Source organism: Chroicocephalus ridibundus, chromosome 3 (genome assembly GCF_963924245.1).
Source record: "Chroicocephalus ridibundus chromosome 3, bChrRid1.1, whole genome shotgun sequence".
Classification (NCBI taxonomy): Eukaryota; Metazoa; Chordata; class Aves; order Charadriiformes; family Laridae; genus Chroicocephalus; species Chroicocephalus ridibundus.
The window spans coordinates 48926263-48952549 of NC_086286.1; the positions used below are offsets into that span (position 1 = coordinate 48926263).

The 26287-nt window shown below is 46.9% G+C and overlaps 1 long non-coding RNA gene across 1 annotated transcript; it reads left to right on the forward strand.

The window, feature by feature from the left end:
• Positions 1–21007: 21007 nt before the first annotated feature.
• On the forward strand, positions 21008–25014 carry LOC134513851 (uncharacterized). The gene is made up of 3 exons (XR_010070523.1): positions 21008–21084; positions 21732–21823; positions 24490–25014. It is a non-coding gene; the product is annotated as an uncharacterized LOC134513851 (long non-coding RNA).
• Positions 25015–26287: the final 1273 nt, after the last annotated feature.

Sequence of the window (26287 nt, forward strand, 5' to 3'; positions counted from 1 at the left end):
AAATATGTTCATTAAAGTTTTCATAACCTAAGCCCATAGTAACAAGAGCCTAGAGTATGTGCCTCCTGGCACCACATGCAAAGGAAATGTGCGTCTAAGAAACCTGTTATTAGCAGCTCGTATTTTGTTTATGCAGTGACATCTAAGAGACTTTCTAAGCAACTTATTTTCCCTTGCTGTAAAGGCAGAATTCTTACTGCAGCAAGCGGCAAATCTGTTCTTCAGATTGCAGCCTGTGCTGGATGAGGAGAAACCTGGAGAGGAGAAATACTTTTGTTCCTGAGCCATGGAAACTCCACCAGCCGGAAATCTCCTTCGACCCACGTGCCCTTTCACTGCAGTAGCTAGGGATTATCATCTGTCAAGGTATTTCTGCCCGCACTTCTGCCCTAAGCTGCTATTTCTCTAAAAGCATCACCAGACCTGTTGCATCCCGTCTATTAGCAAGGGGACTGTCCCAGCAGCTCTTGTGTGAAGGGGGACTCTTAGCATACTAAGGGTTGGGAAAACCCATTAGTGTGAGTGGTGAGAAATGGTAGTGTTTAACTTCCAAGGTGTGAAGTTTCAATTTGTTCTTTCTAGGTAAGCGTAATGGTATTTTGGCAGGGCAGCGTATCCACAGAGCATGGATGAGCTGCATTAAGTGGTTCTTCCTGGCTCTCCTCCATTCCTGGTTTTGCAGGAGAATGTGTAGCTGCGTTGCCTCAACGCAGGCGGTATCTGGAATATGGATCAACCTCTCCGTGCAGATCCAGGGCATCAAGGAGTAGTTGTGGTACGTGCATCTTTTCCCCTGCCACACTGTGGTAGCAGTAATGTTTAGAATTAGCTTCTGCACATGATTCCTAGGGACTTCGGAGGGCAGAAACGTGCCCTTAGAGCTCATGGCACTTTTCATCTTCAAAGTGCATTATAATCATTAATGCATTAATTAGGCATTCTCCCCTTCCTTCCTGCTAACAAGGTTTATTAAGCTGAATGTATTTATCTTTGGGCAGCTTCTACAAGCAATTGAATGAATAATTTTCCTAATAACTTTAATAGCAAAGACATGAAAGGGAACAGGAATGATGAGAAGAACAGGAGACCGAGGTAAATAAAGCTGCACTATGAAAGGAGGGGAGCAATTTCATTCTAGGTGTATCTCCACCTACCCCTGCGACTCCCAGCTGGCAGCTGTGCAGCCTTGGTTGCTTCTGTCTCCTCGAAGCTACGTGTAATTGCACATCTATGCAATATTTATGCTAGCACACACAAATGCAAAATAAAAGGAGGTCGTGGATGACTGCGACCTGCAGGAAAGGAGAATGGGAGAATAGCTTGCAATTGCAAGGTGAAGAGAGCCTATAATGAAAGTTTGGCTTTTACGGACGCGTGCAACGTCTTAGGAGTTTTTATGAGAACCAGTATAATCTAGCAGAGTATTTCATAGGGGGTAAGTTGCAGGACCCAGGAGGTGGAGGAAGGTCATGAAAGACTGTGTCAGGGGGTTTAAGGCACTGAAAACTTTATTCTAAAGCAAATGAAATCTTTATTTCCTTCTCCATCTTTACCGCTCAAGCATTGTCTGTTGTGCCCTCAAAGCACACACAAATAACATGGGCTATGGATGCTGCCGTATGTATGCTGTTTTGCTCCTGCTCTTGCAGTAGATGTTGGTGGAAAGACATAAAATGTTTGCTCGGAATAAGGACACACCCCCAAAAAAGCTCTGAGACTCGGTAACTTAGTGGCTGGGAGGCTGCACTGTGAGTTTAGTGATTTGCATCTTAGGCAGTGCTCTGCCGCTTGCTAAGTGATTTCACCTCTGTCTTCTTCCTGTCTTGTTTATTTAGATTCAGGGGCTTAAGACCAGGAAGGACTACTAGATCATCTGACCAGACCTCTTGCGTATCACATCACAGTCCATTGAGCTTGATATAGTTACTGCTGAAGCAAGTCCAATAACCTGTGGGTAGTTGCAACATATCTTCCACAAAGCCAAATTTTTGACATTAAGCTCTTCAGGGCAGGAGTTATGTTCTATCCATGCTTTAAGTAGAGCTTCTCAGCAGTGTTATTAAACCGACACCAACACCAAGAAAAACAACAAAAAGGGTAATACCAATAATGTTAATTATAATGAAATCTATTAATATTTTATTGGTTACGCTCGCAAAGATTTTTTTTTTTTAAAAACTGTGAAGCCAGCCACTATATATGAACTGTAGCCTTTAGAAGGGAGACTGAGAGGTGGTTTTTCAATTCCAGTATGCAAATACTTCTGCAGGGCAATAGAACAGGTATCGGGAAGGCTCTTTAATGCAGCGGAGGAGGTTGTAACAAAAAAGACCCAACACAGCTAAGAGCTGTTCTCCAGCAGCACAGATTTGGGGTAAGTTGCAAATAGTTATGTTCTTGAGCTCCATACAGCAGGAAGGGAGTAAAATGTTACAGCTCATGGCACACAGGATAAATGCTATGAGTCTGAAATGTAGATTTTATTAAACATGGAGAATCAGCCCTGTTCTTATATCTCTTAATTCCCAATTTAAGGTTCAAGTAGTCTGCTTGTGCGACTTCGGTGAAAAGTGGCTTGCCAAATGGAGCAAATACTTTTTTTTTTTTTTTTTTGGTAAGAATTCTTTCAGCTAATGTGGATTTGACACTCCCACAGCCTTGCTCGAGCTCTGTTAGACCAGGAAGGTGTTTGTCAGCATCCTCTTTTACTGAAAAAGCTAACCTAGTCTGAAATATTGAAGGAAGAAAACCTTGACTTAAAATAGAAGCGTTTGTGACAGGACAGTGTCATAGGAATGGAAGGATCTTTCTTAACCACCTGCCTAGTTGTCAGAGGAGCTCATCTTTTCCCTGTGGCACCTTTGGCTGTGTAAGAGGTTGCCACGGTCTGCCTGCAGGCTGCAAAGGGAGCGGGGGAGACGAAAGGGTGCCCTGAGAAGTGACCAGAGTTTATTTGCTGCCAGAGGAGCAGCGACCAACACCACCGCTGGCAGTCACTTCTCACTGCCCTTGGATGGAGGAGCTTCAGCTGGTTTCACTGCAGCAGTGTAGGGCCTTGCCAATCTACCTGCACCCTGTTGGAGGATACTTTCCCCACAGCAGCATTGGTGGAGCAGTGCTGCGGCCTCACCTCGGACCCTGCGACTCCCAGCCTGATCCATTACCCCAAACCGCTGGGGAGGACGCTTTAAAATAAAATAGCAAGTTGCTGAGGAGCCAACTCACTTCTGCTCTCGCCGTTCCCTGCTGTGGGGCAGTGGTCTCGGCACACAGGCAGGACAAATATGGCTGGTGACGCTCAAGGTAGTACCTGAAAGGGAAGCAACTAATTCTGACAGAGTTGCTCCTGAAGTCCCAGGGCACTGCTGGTCCTGCACACTCAGGGTGAAGCTCAGCCCCATCCTGAACTTCCCAGCCTGCCCAGTGGTGTGGCCGTGCTGCACATGGAGGCGCTCACAGCACCACCAAACAAACTAGCTCTCGGCTGGTTTCCCACAGGGGCCAAAGCTCAAAAGTCAGGCTTCGATCCTGGTTACCTGGCCTTGGGTGGGGATGCTGTCTTCCCTTTAGCCTGTATTACCCTGGCACCACAGGTGACTGCCATCACAACTACCTTGCTGGCCAAAGCACAGCCAGAAGCACTGCAGTCATATCTCTAATGGCAAAGCAGACATGCCGTGGCTTTAAAACATTGTCTTGGGCTTCAGCACAAGAATGGATTCTCTTTCTTATGGCAGCATGGGAGTTGTTTAGACTCTGCAGCAAGAGAGAGAAAGGAGGGAGGGAAACTGGACTGGAGGGAAGTTTATGGTCGCAGGGCTTGTGATGCAGTTTCCTCTCTGTAGTCAGAACGGAGCTTTCAGCCTGGCTCAGTGAATGAGAAGAAGATGAGTCCCTAAGGCTTCATTACTTTCAGGTGCAATGACAACACCCTGTTGTTTGGGAACCAAAAAGGTTGGGAGTCCATCCTTTTGGGACAATCTTAAAATGAAACGTTCCCAAGTTCAGATGCAAGCCTGTTTTGGGGTGTTGTTTCAAAGCTAGTAGGAAGCATTCAAGTGGAAAGCATGCAGGAAGACAGCAAAGTATAAATCCCCAGTGCAACTCAGTTCAAAGCAAGGACTGCCCCGCTGTTTCTATTTATAGTACTTCAAGAATGTGTTTATTTTGTTATTACAAGAGACAGCTGGGATGGGAATTGCAGCGTGCAACAGGACAGGTTAAAACAAAAAAGCACAGCTATGGTAGCACCTTCTTCCTTTTCTTTTGGAGCCAATGTAGACTGCAGGTGAGCAATGCCAAATGAGGCTAATTTCTTGCAGCTGACGGATGTTAGCTGGAGCGGTGGATTTCCAGAGCTTTAAAAAGCAGGTCTTGAAGACTACACGTGTAGGTGTTACAGGGTGGCTGGCTGGTTCTGTTTGCCTTGGATTCCTACAGGACACACTACTCTTCCCTGTCAAGGTGTTCAGTATTGGATGTGAGCCCTACCCAACCGTGTCCTGTTGGCAGTGGCAGCATGAACTGGGATGTGGTAAGTGTGGGGTCCTTGTGTTGTAGCCTTTATATAAGGTTATGCCTTCCACTGCCCTTTGACTGATCAAAGGTTGAGGTGGCTTTGTGCTCAGCTTTTGACCTAGGGTCATGAGCCTTCATCTTGCCCAGGTTCTAATCCTTGGTTCTGGGCAGGGTTACCTCTGCCAAGCTGCTTATTCTCCTTGCTAAGTGCTGTATCCCAGCATCTGCAGTATTTCACCCCTTCGTGCACTTCCTCTGTTTGCGTAGCGATTACAGAAATAATTTTTGCCTGCTGTACAACATTCCTTATGTTCCAGAAATGCAGGCTATTATTGTGATTGTTAAAGAAAAGCAGAGCTGCAGCTCAGTACTGAGTGTGAAATATTCCCCCAGTCAGATGTGGTAACTCTGCCCGTAATTCTCAGGCTTCTGAGATGTTAAACTGGTCTGAGAAATGAATGTGGTGTGTAAGACCACTTGAGGGGAAGCCAGCCTCTGTAGTGGACCACTGACCAGCTTCACCTGCTCTAAACGTTTCAACTCTTTTCAACTCTCATTTTCAATGCACATCTTCTGAAATGCCTTCTTTTTCTCCGGTTCTGCTGACAACAGTTTCCAGGGGTCTTCTGCAACAGCATGAAAATCATAAGCGCTGCCACTTGTCAGTCTGATTACTGCTTTTCTTTTACGTGCTGTCTGTGTGAAGCCATGCTACTGTGTGGATCCCTTTGCTCCTCCTGTCTTGGGTTGGGTGTTTCCACAGCTAAGAATTGATCAAATGGGCTCATCTGCATTTTGTGGGACAAGGAAAATTCTTAACATCTGCAAGAACATTGCTCTGCCCTTATGGGGAGGGAAGGGAACCCCAACGTTTTGTTGCCATATGGTTTTGACTGATTTGTGGCTTTAATCATTTCCTCTTGGCAGAGGACTATCCAGCTCTCTGTGCTCTCTACCAGGAACTGACTCATGGAAATGGAGTTTTCCCTCAGTGTGTTGGTAGAGTGAATATGTGTGTGTGTTTGAGGAAGCTAGTGAGCTAATGTGCGGATGATGAAGATTTCTAAATGTGGGGGGAAAACCCATATTTGGCTATTTTAAATAAAGCTTCTCATTTTATGCCTCAGCCAATTAGAGGGTCATCTATTTGAAATCGGAGATTTGTCTGCCTCGTTGCTCACAAATTGCAAAGCTGGTGACCTGAATGTTGTTGCTTTACGGAGGTAAGTGATGGCTGGTAGCGTATAGAGCTGATCAGATACCATGGTGATAAGCCTGATATAAAACACAAACCTTAGTCTTGCCGACAGGTCTCTGCAGATCTCTTATTCTGTGTTGATATAACATCATGGCCATAGGCGGCGGCATCATCGTCATCTAGGCTTGAACCTGGGATTTGTGGATCTAAAAGCACAACCTGCTACGAGCTGGAGGCTCAGGCAGGCAAGTGCACTGTGACCAAAGTGTATTTGCACAAGCCGCAATGAAAAAGATTTAAGCAAATACCTTTTTATCTCACTTTTGTGATAGGCTAAGTGTGTGCGCAGTCTGCCGCTGCACCTCGGCAGGTAAGCGACGTCTTCTTGAGCTGCGGCAACTGATCAAGTATCTGAACTGTGAGCTGAGGGGCCAATCTTTGTTATCACGAGACCGAACTGTCTCAGTTGTGTTTGCAGTCCACCCACAAGAAGGAGACAAAGCTGCAGCAGTCAGGGCTTTGGACTGTGTTTGCAGGAAATCTAGTTGACCATAGCGGAGCTCTGGGGGGGGCAGGGGGGTGGTGGTCCAGGGACTTGTATATTTAGGGGCCTCACAGGATGGGTGCCTGTACTATGTTAGAAGTGTCTTGGCAAACAAAGCTCACTAAATTACATGGTGTGTCACCTGTACTGTCAAAAAGTTGAGGTTTTCTTCATGCTGTTTGTTTTCTTCTGTCTTAGGATTAAGCACTCCAAACAATGGAGCTTTCTCAGTATCCTCGGGAAGTTATTTCTTACCTTTAAAGATTAATGTCATGGAAGTTTTCCTTTCATCTCAAGCCTGACTTTCGTTGGCTCAGTCTTATCCTCTTATTCCTGAATACAAGGGACAATGGCAGGCGAAGCAGGTTTTCTTGCAGCAAGGTTTGGAGGCACGGTATCGCTGTTGCCCCAGCTGTGGAGGAGTTGTGGATGGCCAGGCATCGACACGGTGATGCCTTTCCCTTATGAGCGGGAAACCCGCTGTGTTGCCTGCTGACCCACTGACTGATCTTTGATGGTTTTATTTGGAAATGCATCCCACTATACAAGATATATGCGTAGCTACAGCCCTAAAAGATTATCTGTATGCTGTTGCACACAAGCAGGCCCAAGGCTAAATCCTGCAGCCTCGCCGGGTATTAGCTGACAAGCAGGTGATACGCGGAGAACAAATGGGGAGCACAGAGGGGGTTTGTTTGGCTCCTGGGGCTGAAGAAATGGGGGTCTGTGCTCGGGAACAAAGGCAATCTGCATTTAATTTCTCTGGGCTGCAGTGCTGGCAACAATAGTAGATGTTCATCTGTAGCATTAAACCGCTGCGCGGTCTGGGCTGAATGGCCGTCTTTGTTCGGGGCTGGAGCAGCCGGAGCCCTGCAAGTCGGGACCGAAGCACTGTGTCGTACAGTGTGGCCACAAGCACGAGAGGGGAGGGGGAGAGAGTGCTGGTAAAGCCTACCCTGTCTCTCCTCGGGTCCCGGGGGAGGTATTCAGCGACCCTGGGAAGCCCTAAAGGGAAAATGGTGCCATCCTCAAGTGGCTGTCCCATGGGATTACAATCAGTGCCTGTCGTGCTGGCGTTCACCTCTGCACTGAGAAGAGGAGGATGGGTTGGCTGCTGCTCTTCCCAGAGGACTATTGTGGGGGGTCAGGCAGGAGCAACCCAGGCCATGCACAAGGTGCCACCCTGCTCCCGCACCTAGCTGCGGCTCCACACAAGAGAACGAACAGCCCTAAATCTTACCTGGCTGGGACAGGGCCTCCTCCATAGATGAGGCCTTCAGAAGGTGGTGAGGAGGGTGGAGGTGGAGACAGAGTGTGAAGGGTGGTGCAGAGCCCTGTTCCTCTAGCAGACACCCAAGTTCAGGCAGCTGTTAGGTGGTGGATGGGATCCCCCTCCAGACTTTGTTGGGGCAGGCTTAGCACTGAATCTGTCATTCAGCTTAACACTCTTTGCAGAGGGATGGGGCTTGGAAAGCCTCTTTCCAAGGGACTCCGTGCCCCGACCGGGCTGCCAAAATCATGTCCCCTCAGACTGCCGGCTAGCAGCCACAGAACAAGTTGCTGTGGCCACCAGCAGTGTTATCTTCCCCACAGTCCCCAACCTCCTTGCTGACTGCAGTAGTCGTACTTCTGATCACAAGTACCAAAGCGGTGGGAGTTTGTCTGAGACCACCACCAGGCAGCAGGTGACTGGTGGGGTCTTCTGGCCTCTTACCAGGAGTGATTTGCAGTCTGCTGTTGACCACAACAGGCGGGAGGAAAGGGTGGAAAGTAGAATCCTGTTCTCTAGCCCTACAGGGAAATGGTGTTTGGCTTGGGGACTGGCTGTGCCGAACACTGCCTCGGAAACCCGAGTTCCTCCCGCCTCACCTACCCCATTGTACAGTGCTTGCCATGCCAGCTAAATGAGAAGTAGTGTTAATTGCACTGTGTGCTCCTAAGCTTCTTTCCATGGCTTTCTGGAGGCTGATTAAGATAGATAAAGTGGGGATTATTGGGATCCTGGTGGAGGCTAGGGGAGGAAAAAAAGGAAGTTCCTTGGAGGGGGGGAAAAAAAGAGGGATTTGAACAGCTGATGGCAAGACTCTGCAAACAAACTGGGAGAGTTAGGCAGCAGATGGACTAACACTCTCTGGGCTTGTGCCAGTGCATCAGATTGATTTTAAAGACGAAGCACCCACTGCCTGGGAAAGCAAGCCAGTAGCCCTGCGAGTAGGAGCACTTCCTGGCAGCTGTTCAAACACTAGCTGCTTTACAGTTCACTTTCGGTGCACCAGGAGTCAGTGAGAAGCACTGGGAACTTGGGATATGAAATATGACCAGTAGGGACTACGGACCAATAAAGGGATTATTTTTGTAGGGAAAGGTTGCATGGAAAATAATGTCCAGTTGCTCAGAAACTCACTGTGTGCAATTTAAGGACCAGGAAAGATCAAAGGGCCACCAAGTCAAACTCTGTGCCTTCCAGCACGGTGAGGGCTGAATCTTCCAAGCAAAGGTGTAGTCTTCTCTGGAGTTCAATTTCAGAGGTAGAATTTTTTTTTTTCTGTACCTCAGCGGTAGACCTTGCTGTAGATTAGCTTACGTCCTGAGGTATGACAGCTGTCCCAAATGACATTAACTGTGTTATGGACATCTACCATAATGTGTTTGAACTGAACTCACAGCGTACCTCAGTGATGGGTTTGGATACGTACGCTGACAAATACCTCCTTTTCCCACACCGTCCCTCTCCTTCTACAGAGATGATGTGAGCTGGAGTGGTTTATTTTTTTCCCTCTGCACTTTTCTCAAAATGAAATGAAAACCCCCCTGTTGATGAAATAAAACTGCTGAATAATAAAACATGTGAAGACTCTTCAGTAAAATAAGCATTTTCACAGCAGTTCATTCCATTGGATTATATGTATACGTATATGTAATATAGCCTGATGGTCCACCTAATTTATGAGGGCTGTTCCATGGTTCTTCCTCTTAATTTCCAATTATATATAATTGGAAATTCTCTTTTAGTACGCCATACACTGTTTTTATGGTATGCACGGCAAAGAGACACAGACTCAGACCCTGAGCTGGTGCCAGCTCCCACATCTTGAATTGCCCCTTGAACATAAGCTTATATAAAAGTTAATCAGTTTTTAGGCTGATTGTACAACATGTGCAGTTGTGATTAGAGTCTATATTTAAAGACTCGGCTGCCAAAAAGACTTCAGCAATGACAGGCTTACAAGTATTTCAAGCAAAAGGCTGACACAAATGTGGGGTGGGCTGGGAGTGCCACACAATTTACACTCTGCCCCGAGGAAATGCCATCCCCCCCTCTCCCCCCCCCCCCCCCAACCCTGGCACGGCACTTTCCTCCGCCTCCGTTGGTGTTGCAGCAAGGGATGCTCGTGTTTGTCATCCTGCTTCCTCCTCCGTCCCGGGCTTTCTGATGCAATAGGACCGGAGTGAGAAAATAAGTTTGATGCAGCAGGCCTGGCGAAGCACAGCCGTGGCAAACGGAAAGAGCATTGGAAGGCTGGGGGCAGGTCTGATATCGGGGGTTTCAGGGGCAGGGGTGTGGAAAGGTAAAGAAGGAGCCACATCAGCTGCTAGTTCACGTTGAAGAAGAGTTCCCAGTTTCCCTCACTGTGCTTTGCAGCTGTTTGCAGACAGAGTAGTTTGGAGAAAACCAATATCCTGCTGTCACTCAGAGCTCGGACGAGTTGTGTCTTGATATTTGCAATAGTGTGTCTTGACTTTTGAGTAGCTGGGGTCTTGCTGACGCCAGGGAGCCTGATCAGAGAGGATTTTCAGTCAGATTTTCAGCTTTAAGTTAAGACAGACTCTTATCTATCTGCCTGCTTAGCTGACAACTGCAGGTCTAGGGGCTGGTGACTTGGTCTTTCACTTCTGGGGCATTTGTTCAGATGTACTCCACGCAAAGAGCGTGACAGGCTGTACCAGCTGCTTCGCCATTTGTGGCCTTGTGTAAATTAGGCATGGTGGTCCCTAGAAAAAGCCAGCAGGAATTCAGCACAAGGACCACTGGGCGCAGGCGGATACCACTTAAGCGTTCACTAAATGGGCGTGTATCCAGATTTATCAAGTCCAAGGTGACATCCCTCATCTGTTTCTCAAAAATAGCATCCCATCACCTAAAGCCCTCTCTTGGTCTGCTTTACTAGAAAGAGTGTTGTTAAAATATGAAAACAAAAGTTGCTTTCCTCTGTTGTATCCCACCAGTTTTATACTACTAACTTCAGTGGAGCAACACTGGCACGGAGCAGAGACAGCCTGATGATGAGTCTGGTCCTGCATTTGCTTTAGTAAACTCATTTAATGGATTTCTAGAAGCAGGAATGTCATGGTAACTGATGGGAATGCATCAGGTAAGAAATGTCAGGTTACTGACTGATAGCCAGGCACATTAAAGATATGGGTGTTTACTGGCAGGGAGAGTTACTGAAACAAAAAATTTTATGATTCATGGAAAATAAAGGTAAACATAAAATTATTTTGTTTTACTTTCTCCTCTCCCGGTCACTGACGACACCTGATTTAAAATGTTACCTACCTGCTTAGAGAAAAGAAATGTATTCTGGGCAGATTCTGAGGCTGGTAACACCAAAGTCAACCTGGAGTCATACCCCAGCACCGTCCGTGGAGTTCCTCTGCATTTACACCAGCGTTGTAAGATGAGCTTCTGGCTCATGAGAGCAATCAAAGCTAATCGACGTGGCTGGAATTTGGAATTTCAAATGCTTCCGCTGAATGGTTCGTGAGCAATCCACAGGCTAGGAGTTATTTGCGGAAAGTATCCAGCAGTTAATTTCAAATCCCATATACATTTGAGATGTTCATAAGCTACTTGCAGACAATTTGCAAACAGAAAAAGAGGCTAAAATTCATCAAAATAAATGATCTGCCATGAATTATTCATTTGGCTACCATCAATCATGCCAAATGTCTCCCTTGTTGTTAGTCTCTGCAAAGAGATCAGGGATTGAATTTAGCTTAGAGACAGAAGTATGCTTTCACCCCTAGAGGTGCTTCTTCAAAGCAGACTAGCAGCATGTAGGTGATGAGAATAAGAAAGCTTCGGCAGCACAAACCGTTCCCGCTCTGTGGATAAACAGCAGATTTTAGCCAGCAGGGCTGTCAAGGCAGGCTGCTTCCACAAGGACTGTTTTTACAAAAAAAACCCCCAAAAACCCAACCAACCACCAAAACAAGCCTTGAACTTGAAGGGGAGAGGAAAAGGGAGACTTTGGGGTGTTTGTTGTAAACAGGAAAGGTGCCTTTCAGCCCGTCTAAGGAGCAGGCTGAGGGTAGCTTTGCCTTTTAAGGTGGGAGGGAAGAGTACAGGTGAAGTGAAGTCTGGATCACTGAGAAATAAAAGCAGGTATCGTGACCTGAGAGCATTTCGGGCAGCAGCGTGACTTCCCTGCCTTGCATACATAACTCGCCGCTGGTCATGGGCATGCTCCTGTAACTAGCAGAAAAGGGACAGCCAGAATTAAATGACTTAGTGGTGTCCATGCATTGTCTCGGAGAGAGGGGCTGCAGTGGGAAGGTTCTGTACCACTTGGTTAATATAGTGGCAACCGTATCCAGATACAGCTTTTTGGGGGAACAAAGGTGGCTAATTAAAGGGAAAGGGCCTCATTCACTGCTGTTTTGCTCAGGTTGACAGCAGAGAAATATAGCTGCCACCAACTACATTTTGATAAATGGCAGTGCCATAGTACAAATAAAAGCACTAAGAGTAAATAATCTGTCTTACGTTGGCAAAAAAAGCCCAGTTTCATTCAAAGGCAATACGTGTAGCAGCATAAGCCCTCAGCACTTAACAGGCCCTCATATGAGTCTCTTATACCCTGGATTTAGTTGCAGCATGGATGTATTATCCCTGTTTTTTCAATAAAGGCATTGCCATGGCTGCATGCATGGTGCCAAGCCAGACCCAACTCTCCAAAGCCTCAGCCCAGTGCCTGAGGTGCTAAGTTACAGCTTTTACTGTTCAGAAGATGGAAATAAATAGGGCATAATAGAGTTAGGGAACTGAAATGCCACATAGCTGAAAGAGGGGTATCTAGCAGCAAAGCTGATAAGAACGTATGTTGAAGCAATCTCTTTGCACATCAATTTACATCTTGCGCTTTGCCGTGAGCCCTTTGCTTGAGAACCACTCAGCAACATTTAATTTAGACAAGCGTACCTGTCATCTTTGGCCTGTTGCTTCTCACGTTGGTATAACGCAGATGGCTTGCTGGGGCTGAGCCACAGGGGCTGGTCTCCCAGGCTGGGAGAGCTGGGGCTGCTGGCAGCTGGCCACCTGCCTCCACAGGGTGGCAGGTGCCTGGACGGTTTCTCATTCGAGTCCTGGTTTGGAAAGGAAGGTCTGGTACATCTCCAGGAGAGAGCAGCCAGGTGTCTAAGAAAGGTCTGGTTCCTTTTTTAATAATCTTGCCTTTTAATAATCTCACCTAATCTGCGGCAAACAGATTAGGAACAGGCTCATTAGCCAGGTAGCTGTATTTGAGTTCATTTCCCCTCTATTTTAAGCTTTCATTTCACTCTATTTGACCTAAAAATTAGTTCTAATTTACCATATATGAAGTAGAGCGTTTTGCTTTATGGTATATTATAAGCATACAGCTTCAAGATCTTCAACAAGCTCTCATCACCGACCTAAGGCAGGCTAAAGGGAGGGCCCAACAGGGCACGGGCGAGCTGATGACACTGGTGTCGTGACAGGGGAGGCATCTTGTGTCTGTGACGGGGCTGGCTTTCCAAAAAGTCTCCCTGGCCCCGAGGGCAGGGCGCAGGCAGCGGTCTGGCTGAAACAGGGGGCAGGAGGATTGTTATGGTTTGAGGAACCCACAACAATTTATTGACATTTAGACAATTATTCTATCACCCGATGGCCCTTCTCCGCCTGGGAAGGGGAATCAGGAAAAAACAAGGAAACCTGAGGGTTGAAATATACAACAGATTTAATAGAATACTACTAAATAATTAACACGAATAACACTAAAGAACCAGTATTGATCCCAATACCAATATAAAATATACAGGATTATACTTATCCCACTCTATCAGCAGGAAGCTGTGCGCTCCCAGCAGGGGACAGCAAATGTCAGACGCTGCGAGCACTACGGCTTCGGGAGGAAGGGAAGGGCTCAGGGGTCAGGCACTGGGGCACGGAGTTCTCAGGATCATGTTGTTGTTCTCAGCCATCAAGGGAGAGAGAGAACTCCTCAGCAAACTTTCTAATTTATATTTAACTTGACATTCATGGTATGAAAAAATCCTGTTGGCCGGCTTGGGTCAAGTGTCCGGGTCTCGCTTCTCCTCATCCCCGTACCAGGTGAGCTCAAAAACACTGAGACCTTGAAACCTGTGCACCATAGCTGGCTATAAAGTAACTATTTCCACAAATTCAGATGGTAGAGTCTTCTAAAAGTGCAATTTTCCCAAGCATTAGAAGAGAAATTAGTCCTGTGTTGCTCAAACCAGGATGATGCAAGCTCCATCACACAGTTCAGCATGTGTCTAAAACGCTCAATTTTTAAGATTGCCCAAAACCTGTGCAGGAAGGGAGCACTCAAGGTGGTGTAGCTGGACCAAGCCATGAGCCTGGCTTCTGTGTGAGGAGACTCGTTTCCCTTGCCTGCCTCTGCAGATGGTTGGCAGAGCAGGTGACCATTACCTGACGTGCACAGGACCCGCTGCGGGTCCTGCGGGAGCAGGGTGCTCCTGAGCAAGCCGAGCCCAGACCTCGCTCCTGTCTGTTCCTGCAGCCGCCTCAGTGCCTCCTCTGCCTGAGAAACGCCACCGCGAGCGTCACTGCCTCCCCACCATGTCCCCAGTTCGGCGCAGGCAAACCTCATCCTATCCCCTGCCTCCTCTTAAGGTCAGTGCTTCAAAAGGCTTCTGAAGGGGGATATGGCAGCTCGTTCCCCCTCCTTGGTCCAGCTGAACCCTTTCCAGATCCCCTCCCCAGATTCACACCTTCCTGACAAAAAATCTGTCATTGGCCAGGAGGCCACCAGTTAGTCCTGAGAGGAGCCCGGGTCCCACCTGCAGGACTGGCTGTCCCGTGTGGTGGATGGAGACGGCGGGGAAGGAGGGCAGACAGACCTGGCTGAAGCTGCCAAGTTGACACCCCCAGTACCCCTGTGCAGCTGGAGGCCATGGGGACCTCCAGGGCTCTGCTGGGGAGAAGCGGGAGCCGGGCAAGGGTGGCTTTTTTTGGCAAGGATCTCTGCTCTGCTCCCCGAGGCCTCCTGCGTTGGGTGGCCATGCGTTGGCAGGGAGGGGCGGCCCTGCCGCCTGAGTGGTGGTCCCCGGCTGTGGCCACTGAAGGGGGACACTACACCCCCCCCAAAAAATGTCCCTGACACCAAGGTCTGGGGCAGTGCTCTCACGTTGCAACTGGTGGTGAAGGGGGTGGGGGACGCTGGAGACTCAATGCTGTGAAATTGCTTTGCCATTAGTGGCACAGACTCTGTTACCTCAGTTACCTCATGTTTCATTTTAAATACATTTGCTTGCAGACAGCAGTTTTGCAGTCTTTCTTACATTGCCATAGAAACAATCTTTCGCATTCCTCTATTTGTTGTGCGTTTTTGTTAAAGGTTCTTTCTTCTTTACTTATCCTCTCCATCTTTTCATTTGCTGCCTCTCTCTTCATTATGTCCTTCCAATTCCCCTGCCTTCTAGCTTGCCGTGCTACAGCTAAATATTTTTTCTCGGTAAAGATACCCAGCTCACAGCCCCTACCTGTATAGCTGTCAAAATCCGCCGGTGATATGCCACACGGGTAAGGAAATCGGGCTAAGTGTGTGCGAACGCGCACGTGCCTGTGCCCACCAGTGCTGGGGTGAGGAGAGGAGAAGGAAGTGGGAAGAAGTGTGATAATCTGGTATCATACTGGTTGCCCTTGACAGTAATGAAACCAATTTTAACTTCTGCTTTGTGAGCAGAGAACGAGGCTGCCCATCAGATAAGGGGCTGTGGGACTCCAAGGGATTTCTCGCCCGGTTCGTTTACGTTGGGAAGGAGCGCTCCTGAAAACTTCTGTGCTCCTCGCAATTATAAGAAGACAAAAATCTTCTTTGGCATGCTGATTAGACAGCGAGATTTTATGATGAATCACTCTCCCTGGTGGATTGCATTTGATTGTTTTCTTTATAAAAGAAAAGGAAGAAAAAAGAAAAGGAAGATGTTCAGTGCTTTTCTGGTTGCAAAGGGTGACTTTTGCTATCGCCCGGATTGTATCTTTTTTCCCTTCTCCTCTTGTTGGCAGGAAGTACCCGAGAAGAAATAAGAGCCATCCATGAAAAAAAAAACAAAACAAAAAAAGCAAATATATTCAGTGACTGATCACATGTAAACAAATGCATCTTTTTTGCCCCCATTCCTCATGGGAGGCTGCTCTCCTGCTGGCGAAGGGCCAGGCACTGATGCAGCCAGGATCAGCTTGCATTGCAAGTGCTGGGCAGGGCAGGGGACAGAGTCCTCTCTCCTCGGGCACAGCGCAGGGGTCTGCGTGCCAGGATGGGCACTTCTCCTGATCTGGCTGGAGAATGTCCCGGCAGCGAGCTGGCATCGCTGGCTACAGGACTTGGGGAATGTTTTGTCCAGCCTCTGTTGTGCTGCACGGTGTGTAAGGAAACAGAGGATGCCACCTAGGCCTCTGCATTATCACTGTCTATTTTTCTTTTTTTTTTTTAAATTTTGTATTCAAGAGAAGGGTTAACTGCTTTACATTAACTCTTCAGCGATACCTCTTCTCATTTAAATTCCCCTTTCTCAGAGACGCAGACATTCTGTATGTCCAGGCAGTGAAACTGTGACAAGTGGCTGGAGCGTGCAGGAATCCTAAAGTCCTGCTTGTGCGTGACAGCAGCATAAACAAAACCAGGGTTTCTCCTGTAAACGGGGCAGGAGAAGAAGAATTAACAGCTGTAAGAGTGCTTAGATTCAACATCAGGAAGCCACACGCAGGGCAGATAGAGCTCCTTCCTTCCCTTGCCTTTAGCAAATCCTTTAGGAGCATCAAGTGAAGCGATGATGGGGTGGATGGGGAGGACAAAGGGGGGAAAGCAGGACAGGATTGAACTTGACTCTTCCCACCCTCCAACGTCTTCTATCAAGGGGAGCGTGCTCAAGAGAGTTTTTGATTCTTGTTTTGTACAAGATACGCTGGTCTTCTCTTCAGTTTTTCCCTTGGAGCAGCCATGCATTGAAATCTGTTTATAGTACATAGTTGTTATGATCAAATGTAACAGTAATAGCGCGTGTCACTCTTCTCTTTTCTGAATCAATTCGTACCAAGTATCAGTCTTAGTCCTGTCAGATGAAGTGAACTGTGACAATGTCTATCCATCCATCAGGACAAATCAAGCTATTCATACATTTACTCCGAGGACATCTTACTGCATTTAAGATTTTTTCCTGTGGCAGAGTTTCTCTGTTTTGTAACGCCAAATGTAAGAACTGTGGGGTCACTAGGTCCTTTAAAATTGCGAGTACTGCGTTGGCCATGTTGGTGTCATTTAATCACTTGTATTTCTCGTATTTGTCTTCTCTCCAGTGTTGTTTTCTTTTTCACATTTTTTAGAAACAATTTCATGTACAGGGAGCTTCTTTCCTCATGTATGGATGTCATGCAGAAACTCACAGCTGATCCATAAAGATGCTCCAAGTGCTATCAGCTAATGCAAGCTATTAGTGCTGCTGGCCTACTGGTGTGGAAGAGCAGGGGTTTTTAGGATAGAAATGCACACTTTTTCAGCCTGGTGATGATGTAGTGCAAGTTCATTATTAGAAGTGCGTTACAATAGTGGAGACTGAGAGAGGCCCTAGAACTTTTGCTTGGAGAGTCCAAAATATTTGCTAGTGCTAGAGCAGAGCACCTTTGCCCTTCCTGGGAGACCAGGGCCAGCCATGGGCAGCTGTGCCCAGTATATCCCCAGCAGAGCTTGTTATTTATAAAGATATGTCCAAAGGCTGAACTCCAGGGTACAAATCCCTCCCTTTCGTAACTCCATTTGAAGTGGCAGTTACCATAACCTGAATCCAAGGTGGGGTTTTTTTTTGTGTGTAAGAATGTCATTTCTCTACTAGGGAAGCTCGTGGTCCTTGTTCCAGCATCCAGAATCCATAAAACTCTTCAGAACCTCAGCTGCAGCTATTGATACTTTTTGTTTCCTAAGTTATTTTTCTCCCCTATCTTCTCTAGAGACATAATTACACAGGAAAGGGCTGTACGAAAGATCAATAACCGATGTAGAGCAATTGATGCTTTCACGTGGCAGCACAGTGCTTTCTGATACTCAGACCATTAGGGAAGCGTCCTTACCAACTCCAACCTCCGTTTCCATTTGCACTGTGCTCCTCTAGAACATGCTGGCTTGTCAACAGGTTTATCAATGTGGTGAAACCACAACATCCTCTGGCTTTTTGCATCCTTCCCTACAATGAAAGCAGTCATGCCTGGTAAGACGACTGCTGTTGCTGTAGGAGAGAGCTGTTTCCTGCTATTACATCCACCCCAAATATGCTCTTTACCCAGTAGCCAAACAGGTCTGGCTGGACAGAAGAGAGCACAATAAATCCCTGTCCCTGGACGGCGGGTGACAGGTTGTGGTTCAAGTCTTAAACCAAAGTTTGGTTTTTACACCCCTTTGGCCACATTTAGGACAGCTGTAGGGAGTTGTTGCTCCTTCAGAGGTAAACAACATCTCGGCTGCAGAGTAAACAGGTAGTCCTTTTGCACCTCCGTGCTGGTGAAGTGTCTGTGCTGGAGAGGGAAGGGATTACCTCAGTCTTTAGCTGAACATTTGGTGTTTTTTTAGTAAAAGAGTTTCCATTGCTCAGGCCAAAGATGCTACGTGACAAATAGCAATGGTGCCTTCACCAGCACAGACACTGCTGCCCTTGAAGGACCCAGCCCTGTAACTGGATGCTGCTGAGTGAAGCCTTTCCTTCCCTGCGCACACTTAGTGGGGCTGCTGTGGACACAGTGGAAATAGTGACCGTGGTCTGGGCTTGTAACTGGGTGTTAACACAGAGAAGTTCGCATGTGCTGTTAAGTGCTGTGATGTGTATAAAGAGACTCCAGGCTCGATCTCTTACTCACATTTCCTTAAAATGTTCTCCTCTACTCTAACAGCAATAAGCTGTGGTAAATCATCCTTTTATACCCTGATGCTTTAGTTAAAATGTTTCATTAAACAGCTCAAATTGAATGTCTGGAAAAGTTTACACCTCCCACAAATTCTCCTTTACTAATGGAAAAGTCATGTAAACAAGCATCACTTTATTATATCCATTGTTCTGATAAAGCCCCGTCCAAATGGGAAAGGCTTGAATCAAAGTGATTTAGCGTTTCTGTGTAGTTTCTCTTCTGGCCAGTTTTATTGTGGGGAAAAATAAAAGACACCCTGAAAATACGTTGATGTGAAAAATGGCAGCACCTTGCACGCTGCGTGGTCTCGGGAGTCCTTCTGAACGGCATATTTAAAAACTAGTAGCAGAGCACACGTCACCTCCCGGGGCTGATGTGGCCACTGAGCTTTCTGCCCAGGTGCCTGTTGTGCCAGAGAGCGGTTGGTGTGCTGGCAGCGCAGGGGTGAGTCAATAACCCAACGCGATGCGAGGCAACCAGAGTCTGCATTGCCTTCCAGCGAGTCACGGCACTGCGGCCTCCAGCAGGGTTGTTGCCTCCAGCAGAGTCATTCCCAATTTACCCTGACTCACAAGGTGTTTCAGGCCTGTAGTTTGGGTCCACGTACTCAGTGAGAGCCAAAGTTCACCCCGTAAGATAAAAAATAAGGGAATTTTTCTTTGCATGAAAGCTTGTAGAGAAGGTAATTTATAATCACAAATAATTGTGTCCCCCATTACATTCCTTCTTTCCTGGCATTTCTGGTGGATTTAGGCAGTGGTTCCTCTCTGTTCCTACCTAGTGGGCAAGGCTGGGTGCATCTTCCCAGGACTGGGGACACACCAGTGCTCTGCAGTTCACTGAAGTTGCTTTTAGGGGTTTTGATCCTACAGAGCTCAAATCCTCCCTGACGACTGGCCTGAGCTTTTCATGGCAGAACTCTCAGGTCCGAGGTGGGGAAAGCCCTCCAGCCCAAACAGTGCTATTTCTCTGATGCTTCTATTCTAGCCTTGGCTTTAGGGTAGTCCTTGGACAAACTTGCACCTTCAGTGGGGGATGTTTTCGCACATCTCCTTTGAAGCTATGCTGGGATAGCAGGAGCTGTGCCTGGACCAAAGGCACAAGTCCTTTATTGTGTGTCAAGGGAGGGCAAAGGGCTTCAGCAAGCAGCGCTCTCCCTGCAGTTGTCCAAATTGTAAAAACTTGCAGGCAATTTCCTGGTGGGACCTTGGACTCGGAGCTTTAAAATTCCATCCCCAGCTCTTTCATTTGGTTTTCTCAATGACCTTGCATGTACCGCTTGCCTGCCTGGGTCCTCCAGTGACCATACTGTAAGAGCAGCAACTACCTGACCCTGCAAGGATGGTGCCCTGGCACCAAAGCTGGGAGCCTCTGAGGTGCCCCATCCCACACACGTGCCCCTGTTTCCTACATATCACTGGGCAAAAGTCTTCCAAGAGGCAGCGTGAGCACCCATTTCTGTGTCTTTGATGACTGACTCATGTCTGACACAGGATAAGAAGAACCAGGTGCTGTATTGCATGGGATACTTTGAATTCTCTAGTCTGTTTTGGGGAGGAAAGGGAGAAAATGAGATCAAGGCAGTTACTGAAGGCAAGCCATGCTCAGACTGTAACTGTGCTATGTTTAAAATATTTAATTCCACAGTATGAGTCACTATGACTAGGCTGCTATTGACCTGGGTAACCTGAGTGAATATTGCATAAAAGGCCCTCTCGTTTTGTCACTATAAATAAGATCTGTGATTATTCATAGTGAATGCTGGGTTTCTGTTACCATAAGCAGCCTTACAAGAGCATGAGGCTCCAAGATGGGGCTGGGTTTGTAGAGCTTGTGGGTCATCTGGAGCTGTCTTCATGGGTGACTGGCTTGAAGGGGGCAGCGCTTCTGCCCTCGAGCCTTTCTGTCCCTGCCTGGCAGAAGGAGAAGCCTGCACCCATCAAGAACTGAAAACACTGAAAATATTTGACTGTGAAAAAATTGTGCAATGATTGAAAAAAAAAAACAACAAAAGAAACCAAGGGAGAGGAAGTGAAAGGAACTAAAGACAGGGAAAGGAAAAAAGAAAAGGAAGAGTTAAGGTCTCTCCCTCCCTGCCCCCCCGCAGGCTAATTTTCATTATTGACTGCTGTTTTATGGCACCGGCCCCTCCTGCTCCATGTGTTGTAATTGGGCTGCCACATGCTATACACGTCCTAAAGGGACATGGTAATTATTTGTTGGATAACCAGAAAGTCTGTGCGGGGATCTATGTTTGCAAAGAGTCCTGTGGTGCCATCTGGCCCTGCACGTGACCAGTCCCACACCAAACCTACCTGGGATCCTGGCCCATTCTACACGGCCTTCTCCCTCCTCTGAAGAGTGTATAAACGCTGGTGGATGGCATCCGGTGCCTCGGCAGGGGCATGAGTTAGCTGAGCTGCACTCGTCCTGTGCTTGAGGGGGAGGTTTTAGAAAGCCCAGCAATGATGCAGGCTGCCGCCTGTGTTGGTGGCTGTGTGGACCAGGCTCAGGAGCAGCTCTGGGCAGTGGAGGATAAGGGTGTGTGAGGTTCTGTGCCCTAAAGGAAGGGGTGACAGCTTGAACAAGGAGAGGGAATGGCAAAGGACTGGTGTACTGACACCAGAGCAGAGAGCTCTTTGGGTATGCCAGAGCTGTCCTTTCTAATGTTTTATTCCTGTAATTACTGATAATTAAGCACCATGTAAGGAAAAGACAATTAGGTACTTAGAGTGAAATGTGGCCTCTTGATTTTTGCGTGAGTTGTGGCACTGAAAGGCAGTCCTTAATTGGCTCTGTGATGGTCAGGGGAGCAGCACAGACCTGCTCCTGCCCTTACCCCAGGAGACACAGGAGAGAGACACCCCTGCCCTGAGAGCAGCTGCAGTAGAGAGATGCTTAGTGGTTGGATTATGGTGCTTGTGTTGCAACTTGACCAGGGAGCGTGGGATGGAGGCATTTTTCATGTTGGTGTAAGCTTTGACTGTCTTGAGACAGGGGAATGATTTGTCCTTCAACACTAACTTCTGGTCTGCTTCCCTGTCGGGGGCCTTGTCCTGAATCAAGCCTTCTCCCAAGCCCTAGTGCTGGTGCTGCAGAGAGGGGCTGTTCCCACCACTGCATCCCATCCGCCTCATCCTTTTGTCGCACACAGTGCACGGATGTCCCCTTGACTCGCCGTGCCTTTCGACAGCAGCCTTGTGCCTGCAGTTGACTTAGTTGTCTGTGTAAATCAGTCTGTCGGATATCTCAGCTGCTCAACTTGATCTTCACACCATGTCCTCACACAGATGGTGAACCCTGTGGCAGACAGGAAGGTCATCTTCATTAATTACTTCTCTCTTCAAGTCCTTTACTGCAAACGTCTCTATCCACAGACCAGGTAAGTAGATCTTGTTGGCTCATTTTATGGCTGGGAAAATTAAGTCCATGGAGTGATCAGCGGGGTTTAAATAGAAAAAGACAGATGTTAAATGACTTTCCAAGAACATTAAGGTGTTCACTGTCCCCAGAGTCCTTGTCTTAGATTCACTAGCAGAGAACACTATTATAATAGAGTGGAAGTGGCTTGCTTTTAAAAGATTTTTCATGTTTGAATCAAAAGACCCATCTTACAAAAGGTGCCTGGATATGTGTGTGTCATGACAATGTATGCATCCAGGTAACAGAGTATCACAGCGCTGAGCTGGAAAATGCATGTTCCTATTATTTATCAGAGGTTCTGGGACTGGGAATAAAAAATGGGCTAGACCATTCCCGATCCTTTTTCTCATACACACAAGTTTTACTGTTTGTCACCCACCAAAACTACTATTTTCCCATAAAACTGGAAATAATATTAAGTTCTGAGGCATGAGTAGCCAATGGAAATTTGCTGGGGCAATATGATACGACTAAGTAGTTAATCCTGCCAGGAGCTCAGATACAACTGGAATCTCTCTCTGATGCTTGCACAGTCCCAGTTAAGCTCTGTTGAATTAGCCTCTTCCCCTGGATTGCTTGTCTGATATATTTCTAACTCACCTTTGGACTCTTAAATATTTTTACACCAAATACTCCACTGTGCTCTGCAAGCATTTGCAGAGCGCTCGCATGATTGATACTCCAGTGTACACAGAGGTGTAAGGGGAGACATTTTCGGAAAGTGTGTGTTGAGTATACGTTTAAAGAAAGAAGCAGTGGCACAAAATTACGAGCTGTTTCAGGCGTGAGGGGGGCAGCAAGCCCATGGCAATGCTTAGACTGGAGGAGGAGGGATTTGGGAGAGCAGGTTACTGACCCCAGCACTGGCAGGGTCCTGCTGAGAGGCTTTGTCAAGACAAGTCCTTCCATGGAGCCTCCTTCCCCCAGCTTGTAAAACACCTAGCACCTGACTTGCTGTCCTAGGGGGCTCTGGGGTCTGTCTCGAGAAGCTACAAGTGCTGACTGAGATATCATACGCAGCTACAAAGGCTTGTGTAAAATACTGCGTACCTCAGTTGAAAACCCTCTGGTGGCTCATGTTGGTTGTCATCGTCTTTTCAAAGAGCTGTAGGAGGTTGTGTGCTCTTTGCCATGCTCTGAATCAACAGTCCTCGATGTCCGTTAACATACATTTCCATCAAATTGTGCTTGCGTTTGCACTAGGTAAGCTGCAGACAACATTTTCTTTCCTCTTTTTCTTAGCAAATTTTTAACAAAGAGAAGCCCTACCAATAAACAGAAGCATTTTCCAAATGAAAATTGAAGGCTTTTATCCCTTTCCTTTCTCTCTTGATTTCTCATGGCTATTTTAGAAATGCTCAACCTTCATAGAGAGACCAAAAGCAAACGCCGTCTCTGAGTAAATATAAATTCATATTTTAACTGTGCGTATATGTACATGGGTATGTATGTTTATATATATCTAAACACACAAAAAAACGAGCACACGGCACTGCTTGGAGTTACGTAGATGGGTTTGGCTGCCTATTTTATTCATTGTACTTCTATTTTGAGAGGAAAATTAGATTTGAGGCCGTGTCTGTCTCTGAGAGTGCATTATTTGACTTTTAATCTACACCAGACTGTAACAAAACACATCCCATATCACAATTTCTGTTGCTTCTGATACAAATTCTGTATTTCAAGAAGATTTATGCACAGAGGATTATTTAGCTTGGTGGCAGAGGTGTTGCATTCTGCATTTTTTCTTCTGAAGGGTATTACTGGTTGTAACTCTCTAAGTCAACTGTTCACATAAATTCAATCTATAGGGTGGGTATACATATGGGCTGGTGAATTCTGAATGTCCCCAGTAAACAAAAGGTTAAATTTGCATCCCTTTTCCTCTGCTGGGGGAAGGCTGCCAGGGATGGAGTGAAGAAGAAACGGAGGGCTACCCCATCCAATTTTTGAGGATAGGATGAGGCTCAGCAGGGAGGGGATCACCGGTGGTTCGCTTGCTGCAGTGGTGGTGGCTCCTGTGGATTTGCCCTGGGTTACAAAACACGAGTTGCTCCTGACAAACCTTGCTAGTTTCTGCTATGACCTGACTGGGAGGAAGCATAATAAAATTTGTTTTGCAGAAGTTATGACGTCTTTATTTACCTGCATTGGACCACTCAGATTTCACCAAGGAGTTGTCTAAAACTTCTCTATTCAACTGTGGTTGCTGTACCTAATTTTTCCACTTGTCTTGTCTCCCTAAGCCCAGCTCCTGCAAATACGTAGGCCCATCCTAGATTTAAACAAGAGGAGCAGCAGTGCTGAGCTCTGTCAAATTCCCTTGATGGCAGCGTTTTTTCCCTTGTGCCCTAGACAGTCCTGTCAGCTGCTGTGCTCCTCTGACAAGGTGGCTGCTTTTCACAGCAAATGAGATGCTTTCTTAGTTCTCGGCTGTAAAATACTTCGAAACCCTGGTGGATGAATAATGTTGTATCATAAATATAAAATGAATATTGTTTTATGGTTCCTGAAATATTAATTTGTGCATGGAGCCACTGTTGGAATGTTTTTTTACTAAATGTAAAGATCCTTTTGAGTCCTGAATGTCCTTGCTTTGGTTTTTATTATTAATATTCCCTCCAGGAGACATTGACTTTCCCTTCCCCTAGACATGCTGACTCCTGCCTGCCAGAGTGATTCAGCAGCTTGCCACTCACTTTTACAGAAGGAAAGTTTTCTCCTGGCTTCTTCCACTGGCCTGGTGTGACTGTGGCTGCGATCGAGGGACATATTCGTGTGGCCAGGTGATTCTTCACACGGAGTCACTGTCGAGCTCGGAGCTCTCTGTCTAGCTGGCGGCTCTGTCCTTTATGTGGGGAAGGAGATCCCCGTGGAGAGCACCGGGGCTGCCTGCTTCACAGCTTTCCCTTTTCCATGCAGGGTCATGTTAAGTAACCAAAAGTTATTTATAATTGAAGCTGATTGCTGACTGTCTGTCATAGTCATCTGGGTCTATAGAGGAAAGTCTATAGAAAAACACTGCTCGTTTGTTTAAGTGCAACAAATGCCCATAAAAAAATGCAAAGGATGGGGAATGATGAACACTTCCTTTTCTTTCTTTCCCATGCGAAAAATTGGGGCAGGCCGTTATTTTTAATTTAAGCTGAGGAGAGGAGACTCACATTACAATATTTTAATTGTGTTTTGGTTTTCCTAATAAAGTGTTAAATAGCTGTCAGAGCTTAAAAGCACAAAGCCTAACGTAAACCAAACCAGGGACATAGATGTATATACCTGCACGCAAACCGACTGGCTGGTCTGTCTTGTTTTATTAAAGCATGGTATATGAAGCTAAATTGTGTGGGTTTTATGGATCCCTAAATTACATGTTTTTATCGATCTCTCGTCACTCTTAAAAATATATTACGAAGAGAAAGAATGCAGTCTTTGATATTGAAAAAGAAATTCAACTGCAACACATAAAAGATCTGGGAAACTATAATTCAATGTGTGGGGCTGACACAAATGTGGAACACTTAATCATAGCTAATTAGTTTTAAAAATTCCTGGTCACGTGCCTTTAGGGACCGGACTGGGAAGCAGTGCTGTAGTCATTCATGGGATAGCTTTCCTGGTCGCCCTGAGGGAGACATTTCAAAGCAGATGTCTTTGCACTAAACTTCTGTAACCCACTAAACTTCTGTATCCCCCCAAACCACCTAATGAGCCTCTCTGCCCCTCACCTTCCCCCAGATGTGGGAAAGAGGGATGTCGGGTTTGAGAGCCAGGTTTCCACAACAGCATCATTTCTGAAAAACTGAGGGGTTTTCCTGGAGGGCTAAGACTGCGCGAGCCGCCAGCTCTGTGTGTGGCCTACCACACTTGGACGCTGAGCAATTTGGGAAGTGGAGACCCACACCGGTGCTGTGGGAAGAGCTTGGCTACGAGGGGCCAGGGTCTGGCTCTCCCCCTTGCAGAACCCGCCTTCAGAGTGGGAATAAGCCTCGGCAGCGCTCACGTCATGCGGCAAAGCGCTGCCAGTGAGATTGCGGATACTGGGGTTTGTCTTATCTGGTGGGGAGGAGGTGGGATGGGGGAGCAGGGTGGTTTTGGTGCTGCTCCTCCGCGCCGGGCGCATGTGATCTGGCTGGTGGCTGTGGCATCCCTGTAGCCTGCCACAGGTCGTTGCCTCGGTCAAGGTATTGAGTGATTCAGAGCAATAATTTTTATGTCTTCTCAGAAATGAGACTGTTCTCTGGTGGCCTATTGCCATTGCTGGAATTCATCTGCTAGCCCCAAAATGGACATCTCCTTTGATATTGTTTGATCTTGTAACACGAAACAAACCAGATGCTCACATCCGACAGACCCGAACATAACCTCAGTACCATCTTTTCTTACAATACAGAAATCCCTCCATTTAACCTGTCTCTGAACCCGG